The following is a 9,322-nucleotide window of genomic DNA, read 5'->3' as shown; positions in this document are numbered from 1 at the left end:
GCCCATCCCCACTCTTCCTCTGTTAGTCTCCATCAGAGCTCCTTTCTAGTTCCTGCACCTCCCCTGTGCAGTTGGTAAGGATGTGTTTATTTGTTTGCTTGCTTTTTAAGTTGTCTATTTCTCCTGTTAGACTGTGAACTCTGTGAGGGAAGAACTCCTCTTACTCATGGTTGTGTCCCCAGAGCTGGCCATGGTGTCTGGCAGGTTGTTGTTTGCGCTTGTAAAAAAAAAAAAAAAAAAAAAAGACTGAATGAATAAATGAAAAGAAGAGAGAGAGGGTCATAGATACAGACCCTGCAAGGACCTGTATATTTTTTGTTCTGTCACAGTCAGTTTGGGCTGCTATAACAGAATATCGTAGACTGGGGGACTTAAACAATAGACATTTATTTCTTACAGTTCTTGGAGGCTGGGAAGTCCAAGATCAAGGTGCCTGCAGTTCTGGTGTCTGATGAGAGTCCTCTTCCTAGTTTTCAGACTGCCAGCTTCTCATTCATCCTCATATGGCTGAGAGAAAGATCATTTCTCTCCTGTCTGTTCTTACAAGGGCACAAATCTCTTTCATGATGGCTCCATCCTTGTGACCCAATTACATCCCAAAGGCTCCACCATCATATTGGGAGTTAGGATTTCAACAAATGAATTTTGGGGGGACATAAACATTTGGTCCGTAACACTATACAAATAAATTGTATTATTAGGATAAAGGAGGTAAGCTTTGTAAGTAATAAAAAGCTATCGTTTTATAAGCTGTCTTAAACATTTTCCAAAGAAAGGGCAGCAAATATAATGTGAATACTTAAAGAAGTGACATTCTTTTTACTTTGTAAAATGATATTTTTAGTATGTTCATTTCTCTTCTAATTGTTACTGCATTTATTTTGGTTCCCATGAGAACCTAGAGAGGGACTTTCCCTATTTTCCCCACCCCTTTGGGCTTCAGTAAAGGAAAATGGACATAAGGGATTCTTCAGGAACTGCTTCAAAATTCACTGTTCATCAGGTGGTTGACGATAGCAAGTACTTGCTGGGACTTGCTCAGTGCCAGATACTGTGCCTGGCATTGTGGAAAAGGAGGTGAATGAGATAGTGCTTACCAGGGAGGTTGGTGGCCACTACCTGAGTCATTTCAAAACAGTGTAGTAAGTGATGTGATGGGCTTTGCACAAGGTGTCAAGTGCAAAGAGATAAGTCAAAAGAGCTTCTGGAGAGACAGTGCCTAAACTGTGTTTGAATATTGTCCTGTAGCTACCCAAAAAATGGAAGGGAGAGAGAGTGGGAGGAACTCTCTCATCAATTGTTAATTATTTTCCAATTTCAATTTAAAATCATTAAGAAGAATTGAAGCACACAAGGAAAAAAAAAGAGAGGAATTAAACCTCCGAAAAGTAAAAAATACATCCTGCCCATTGCTTATGTCCTGTGCAAACGATTGACATGAGTCTAGGTAAAGAAAATTATGAACTATGTAAGAAAAGGAAATAACTAGACTTTTGTCATCTTAGGTTTTCCCAGATCAAAAAGGTCGAATAGCCACCTTTGGGATGTATTCAATAATATCATGTAAGAGAGTACCTTAGAGCAGGGGTCCCCAACCCCCGGACCTTGGCCTCTTAGGAACTGGGCTGCACAGCAGGAGGTGAGCAGCGGGCAAGCGAGCAAAGCTTCATCTGCCGCCCCCCATCGGTCCCCATCGTTCGCATAGCCTGAACCGTCGCTACACCCCCGCCCCCGAGGTCTGTGGAAAAATTGTCTTCCACAAAACCAGTCCCTGGTGCCAAAAAGGTTGGGGACCGCCGCCTTAGAGTACATGTGGGGTGGGGAGGGGTGTATCAATCTGAAAGGGGGTAAACCTGACCAGGTGACTGTTGGACTCTGCAGCCAGTAGGAAGGCTGATAATGCCACAGGTGAGGGGGTGATAGAGGGGGGTGCCCTGGTTGGTCTAGGACTAGTGTTTTATCAAAACACATCCAGCTATGTACAGTCATTTAAAAATAAACCAAATCCTTTGTAAATATGTCTCAACAACTGAAGTGGAAACATAATCCCTAAGGACTTTCAAGTTCTCTCTTTTCCTGCTTTCTCCTAGCTACCTCTCAAACTGCAGATTCTCCCTTCCAGTTTCTCTGCCCTCTCTCTCCCCATATCCTCATGTTCCTTATGTTACCCTCACACACATCATTTCCTTTTGATCCTGCATCTTATAATCCCAAGAATGATAGGGAGGATCTCCCTTCCCAGGCAAGGAAGGACCTTCAAAAGCTAATTATTTTCATTCTGTCAGATGCTCATTAATTGAATCTGCAGAACTCAATTCTGCTACAGACATAGAATCCTAAGATGTGAGAAGCAGAAGGAAATGCGGGATCTTAGTACAGTGCTCTTGCTTTACAGATGAGAAATCTGAGGTACATAGAGGGGAAGCCAGAGTAGTTTCTCAGGACCAGGAACTATCTGATAAGTGAGGCCATATGTTCATATTTTAATAACTAAACTCCCTTGAATGAGGCTCAGAACTTAATTTCCTTATATTGAATTCCCATCCCCAGAAGATTCCTATTGTGTCACAGTGGGAATCACAGTGCTACCTTAAAGATTCTTCTCATGAAGCCAGAATACATTTTTCCCTTCTACTTCTATGTTTGAACATGGTAATAATGTTTTTAAAAATTGCCTTCCTTGTTGGCATTTTTATTGATTCTTTCCCGGTAACTACCCAACATAATTAAATGCATAATATGGAGCAAAATGTATAGAATCATCCAAATGCTTATTCTTGGTATGATCTGCCAAGTTAAAACCTTGTAGGGAGAGAGTTTAGAACAAATGATAATAACAACGAGGTGCCTGGCACTGAGCCTAGAGGCTTGCATGCCTCGCTCAAGCCTTACAACACTCCTGTGAATGATGGGCCGTCATGTTTCCATTTCAGTAAGTCAAGGTTTAGAGAGATTAGGCTCCAGGTCAGATGGTAGAGCCAGACTCCAAGCCTACGTATGGTAGAATCAACGTCTGGGCGCTTAATCCGTCCATTTTACTCATCAAAAGACAAAATAAATCGATTCAAAGGTGTAATAACTTTACATTTCACAGTCTAGTTGTCATAGATGGATGCCATGAGAGTAAGCAGTTTCCACTGTGTGTAGAGCCCTGAAAATGATTTAATTTGGGGGGACTTTTTCCTATGGGCTGTGAGAAGGCTCATTAGATAGCCCCTTTGGGGTAGATCAACCAAAGTATCTGGTGACAGTTTCAATGTCTTATCAATTCCTGCCCTGCAATTGTATCTCCTTGTTCCTCCCTGTTCTCCAGTGTGTGTCTCCTGGAAATCTTTTTGGATTTCTGAGTCAACAGCAAAGTCAGTCCTTCCTGAGCAGGTCATGTGGCCTCACTGGTCACACACACACACACACACACACACACACACACACACACACACACACACACACACACACACACACACACACACACACACACACACACACACACACACACACACACACACACACACACACACACACACACACACACACACACACACACACACACACACACACACACACACACACACCATGATTGTCTCTTTTGCTTCACAATTCACTGTCAGTGTTTTTCTGGTTCAGGTACCAACATAAAACTATCTTTACATTCCTTTGATGATTATTACAACTCTGCTTGTCTATTAACTTTTTTTTTTTTTTTTGCGGTACGTGGGCCTCTCACTGTTGTGGCCTCTCCCGTTGCAGAGCACAGGCTCCGGATGTGCAGGCTCAGCGGCCATGGCTCACGGGCCCAGCCACTCCGTGGCATGTGGGATCTTCCCGGACCAGGGCACGAACCCGTGTCTCCCGCTTGGCAGGCAGACCCTCAACCACTGCGCCACCAGGGAAGCCCTGTCAGTTAACTTTTAATTATTATTAAAAATAAATAGGGGGACTTCCCTGGTGGCACAGTGGTTAAGAATCTGCCTGCCAGTGCAGGGGACACGAGTTTGATACCTGGTCCGAGAAGATCCTGCATGCTGCGGAGCAACTAAGCCCGTGTGCCACAACTACTGAGCCTGCGCTCTAGAGCCCGCAAGGCACAACTACTGAAGCCCGCGCGCCTAGAGCCGGTGCTCCGCAATAAGAGAAGCCACCTCAATGAGAAGCCCGTGCACCATAATGAAGAGTAGCCCCTGCTCACCGCAACTAGAGAAAGACCGTGTGCAGCAACAAAGACCCAACACAGCCAAAAATAAATAAATAAAATAAAATAAATTTACTAAAAAAAATTAGACAAGTTATCTGTAGCTAAGTAATTTTTAAAGAAAAAAACTTAAAAAAATAAATAAGTAAATAGGATACAGTCACTGTTAAGTAACTAGGCTTTAATCAGGAATGAAAGCATAATGTAATTTCTCTTCCTTTCTCATCAGCCCATGGAGAAATCCAAATAGTGGTAGCAACTGTTCTTCAAGGTTAACATATTTTCCTGTAACTTTTTGTGGACCTAAGAATGCCTTAACCTAACAGGTGACCCCCTAGGAAGGATTTTAGGCTTGGTAGTGGTCATCCATGCTTGTGGCATTAACAATGTGAATAGGTGCTTCATTTCCATTTCTAGCCTAATCTCTCATCCAAGGTACCAATGCTTAACCTCAGATAACTTGGAGGCATTGCTTTCTACATGTCCTTCAGCCAAAACAAATTGAATAAGTTTAAAACTGGACTCATTGTTATTCTAGAACTGTACTCTTCAGTATGCCATGTGTGACTATTGGGCACATGAAATGGAACTAGTCTGAGTTGAGCTGTGCTCTAAGTGTCACCCACACTCAACTTCAAAGACTGAGTACAAGAAAAAGAATGCATAATATCTCATTAATGGTTTTTATATTGATTACATGCTGAAATGATCTTTCGTATGTATACAATTAAATAAAACATTAAAATGCATTTCAGCTGTTTCTTTTTACTTTGTAAAATGTGGCTATTAGAACATTTAAAATTATGTAGCTTATGTATATTTCTGTTGGACAGTGATATGCTAAAATATCAAAGCTGGGAGGGATTGTCTAATCTCATCCCTCATTTTATGATTGAAGAGGGATAATAACTCATTATTGAGTAAATTTCACATACCTGATAATGTACCTTAGCACTTACATGTATTATCTAATTTAATCTTTACTGCAATCCTATGGTAGGTACCATGGTTATGCTCATTTTAGAAATGAAGTCTATGGAGGGGAAGTAGCTTGTCCAGTGTTGTAAAGCTTGTAACTTGGATGCTCTCTGTGTAGCTTCAAATTCCTATGAATGATGAAATACACAAGTACTTTTCAAGACATAGATACCATGGGTATGCTTCCGTGGTTCTCTCTCACTGAATCCACCTTTCTGTGGTAGCCACAGTACTATGGGCTAACTCCTCAACTATCTTTGCCTCCAATTCTGATCTCATTTCTCTTTGAAAAGAACATATACCCAGTTTAAAGGAAAAAGTCATTCCCTTGGAGCAGGGACCTCTACGATTACTGCAAAATTGATTTTATTAACTACCAAAGTCAAAGGAAAGTGACAAAATGTTAAGCTCTGTGATGGAAGGTGAGTTTCCATTCTTCCTAAAGCATCTTGCCTGTCACAGCAATGCATGCCCATGTGCCTGTGCACACACACGCACACTCATACATGTGTTCACACACGTCGCAAATCACTCTTCCCAGACTTAGTAGACATTTACAGTGTTTCATTTTCTCCCTAAAATCATGATGATTTTGCTTTGTGTTTAAAAGTCAATTGGCTAATTCATTTCAAAGGTGACTCTTCATATACATTTTATTATATATAAAATAGATAACCAACAAGGACCTACTGTATAGCACAGGGAGCTCTACTCAATATTCTGTAATAATCTAAATGGAAAAAGAATTCGAAAAAGAGTGGATATATGATTAACTGAATCACTTTGCTGTACACCTGAACATTGTACAGCAAACATTAATACAGCACAAACAACACAACATTGTAAATCAACTATACTCCAATATAAAATAAAAATTTTTTAAAAAGAAAAAAAGGTGCCTCTTTGACTTTGTGTTCTTAATCTGGAGTTTGTTGTAATTACTGGTGCCAACAAGAGATATCTATTTCAACTTTGTACCTTCTTTCCTTTTCTTTCCTCAAGGTACTTTATGACCCAGGCTGCCTTCTGGATCAGAAAGATACTGGAAGCTGTAAAACACACAAAGCCAGGTTTTATCACCTATGTGTGCAGAAGGACACCAGCCCTGAGTGTGTGCCACTTCATGCCCCTGTCACGTGATCCTCTGTTTACCTGACTCCACTTTTCCGGGTCCATCCCTGGATAGAGGATGAAAGAAGCCACAGTAAAACCTGGCTGCCTGGGGCTAGCTGCCCATTCATAGAGGTGAGTTGCTGTGTTCCTATGTTCATGTCTGTTTAGAGTATGTGGAATGCACTCTCAGGCTACACCTGCTGCTCTTAGCCCTGAGAGTGTGGCCCTCAGCACGAATGTGAGGACAGCCCAGTTAGCCTTTGGGGCGAGGCTGCTTCATTTCTCATCACTCTCAGCCCAGGTGTGGTCATATCCCCTGCTCCAGTTTCCCTCAACACAGCTGATGCCAGCTGGTGTTCCAGAATAGCTGTGTTATAAATGCTCAGGACTCTTTTCAATTAAAAAATATTTTAAACACATTCGGAAAAAAGTATATTGCCTTTTTCTGATCATCAAGTAAGATATGTAGAAAATTTGACAAATGCTGAAAAGTATAAGTAAAAAAAGCAAGCATGAACTATGATTCTGCCACCCAGAGACATCCACTGCTAATATTTGGGGAAATTCCTCAGGAAATTCCTCATAGATTTTTAGTCCTGTACCACAGGCATTTCTACAAGTAGGATGCTATTAAATGTGCTGTTAGGCATCCACTTTTTTCTCTTCATATTATTTTGTGAATATTTTTACATATCATTTAGTAGTCTATGAGACCTGTTTGAAAATGTTTGTATGTGTGTATATACATGTACACAGTGCTTTCTAGTGATTTCTTCCATAATTTAAAATTTCTCTTAGATGGAGAATTATCCTGCATTCTGTATAACATTAATCTTCATGTGTGGTAGCCCTAGAGCTCCCCTAAATCATGTATTTTGGTGTTTTACTTCTTACTCTGTGGCCTCTCCATGACTTATTATATTGTCTTCATATTTTATTTTTTACATCAAAGTTTTAAAAAATCACATAATGCAGTGCTTATAGGAAAGAGATAGTCATCTGTCTATTTTTTCAACTATCCAAGAATCATTTGTCTCCAGAGAAGAGAATTTTTCGTTTGAGTTCATCTATCAGGACTGTTCAATTTTGCAAATTACAGAAACATCAGCTGTATTGGTTAGGAATAGGTTTACTGAATATAATAGAAAATACAAATTAATAGTAGGTTAAACACTTTATCATTTATTTTCTTGGGTAAAAAGATGCCTGAAGATATGCAGTCAGTCTTTGCTATGTAAGCTCCACATTGATCAGGGACCTGGGCTCTAATTTCCCCACCTCCTCATGGCTTCCATTTTCAAGGTTTCAAAATGCTTGCTTCTGGAGCTCCTCCGTCCACACAACAGGAAGGAGTAAGGAGCAAAAGAAAGATGGCATGCTCTAGCCATATTAAGAAACTTGAAGGAGTCTTCCTGGAAGTTCCATACAGAACATCTATTTAAATTTCATTGGCCAGACCTCAGCCAAGTTCTGGGAGTTTGAGAATGTAGTCATTTATTTGGGATCAGTGCACCACTGAATAAAATTGGGGGTTTATTACCCATAGAAGTAGATGAAGAATACTGTGTAGGCAATCAGGAAATATATTGCTTTACATAACTAAATAATTCAAGGTTTATCTATGGCTTCAGGTACAGTTTGATCCAGCTGATGATAACATCATCGGACTTTCGTTCCATTTCTCAGAGATCCTCTGGCTCATCCTCCTCATGCATTGTTTTTACCCACAGATGGGCTCTGCCTAGAATGACAGAGTTGACTGGAGTATTTTATGATATTGTATCCTACACCTCACTGCCCAGAGAAGGACATTTTTTCTTTCTTCATTTGTGGTTGTTCATTGACCTCCCAATATCATATTCTCAATTCCTTCTCTGGTCACCTCTGCAACTTTAAATAGCACAATTAAACCTTCATTTCTTATTCCATTAATCACAGGGATGGACATCTCTTGACTCCCACGTTGTATGATAAGGACATTTACCACACGTTTAACCATTTACCACACCTTCTCACTTTTACCTGTCAAACTTTGCCAGTTTTACCTTTATTTATATAATGTTGAGATGGAGAAATATACGTTCTGAGCATCCTAGTTAAGTCTTCTTAAATGCCCCTAGGCTGATTCTAGAAGCTTAAAACAGAAAATAACATTTAAATCATTATGATATTATAAATATTGTCCTTGAGCATCCAAATGGTATGCTAGGTGGTCAAAGAAACAAGTCTGTGCCACTCTAGTTAAAATCCTTCTAGTTTTGTTGTTGCTGCTGCTGTTGTTGTTTGGCCATGCCGCACGGCACACGGGATCTCAGTTCCCTGACCCGGGATCAAACCCGTGCCCCCTGCAGTGGAAGCGTGGAGTCTTAACCACTGGACTGCCAGGGAAGTCTCCCAATCCTGTTTTTAAACACCACCAAACACCTTTACCATTTCTATAAGTTTTCTAAGATCCTGTTTAAACTGATTCACCTTTTTGTGTTTTTCCATAGAGAGGTCTTTTCCATGGTCATCTAGGCCAAATTAGACCAAGTGCTCCCAAGACCAGCAGCTTGGATATCTTATATCCAAGATGTAGGTCTGGAGCTCTGAAAAGAATTCTGGGCTAGAATGTAAAATTTGGGACCTGTTAGCATACAAATGATAAAGCAAGCACAGTGGATGAAATAGTATAGCGGCCTATAGAGAGTAAAAGAAGAGGAAGGGCTTTGACATTTAAGTGTTCGCCAGAGAAGGAGCTGGCAAAAGAGACTGAGCTTTTCAGATTTCAGCATGAGAGAATCAGTGAGCTGGGGGAGTAGCAGAGGTGATGTTGAACCTCGCACCTGGAACAGGGGTTCTTGCTTCAGCATTCCTGGCAGATGGCACCCAGCCTGTGCTTTGATACCTACAGTGCTAGACGGCTCCAAATGTTGAGACAGTCTTACACCAAGCTGAATTGTTTCTCCATAATATCCTGGCCCCTGTTTCGCTTTCTCATGCATGAAAAATCCAGCCCGATTTTATTGTGTCTCTCTGCATAATAGCTTTTGAAATAGTATG

At 40.8% G+C, this 9,322-nt stretch overlaps 1 protein-coding gene across 1 annotated transcript in view; it reads left to right on the top strand.

Annotated features, from left to right (window-relative positions):
• Positions 1-6,283: 6,283 nt before the first annotated feature.
• The window catches only part of HTR4 (5-hydroxytryptamine receptor 4), a 215,071-nt gene continuing 212,032 nt past the window's right edge, over positions 6,284-9,322 (top strand). The window contains exon 1 of the mRNA XM_060296416.2: positions 6,284-6,412. The gene's annotated coding sequence lies outside the window, so the exon portion shown is untranslated. The remainder of the gene's footprint in view (positions 6,413-9,322) is intronic.

Source organism: Globicephala melas, chromosome 3, assembly GCF_963455315.2.
Source record: "Globicephala melas chromosome 3, mGloMel1.2, whole genome shotgun sequence".
Classification (NCBI taxonomy): domain Eukaryota; kingdom Metazoa; phylum Chordata; class Mammalia; order Artiodactyla; family Delphinidae; genus Globicephala; species Globicephala melas.
The sequence above is the reverse complement of the archived record's forward strand: the minus strand, read 5'-3'. Positions and strand labels throughout refer to the sequence as shown.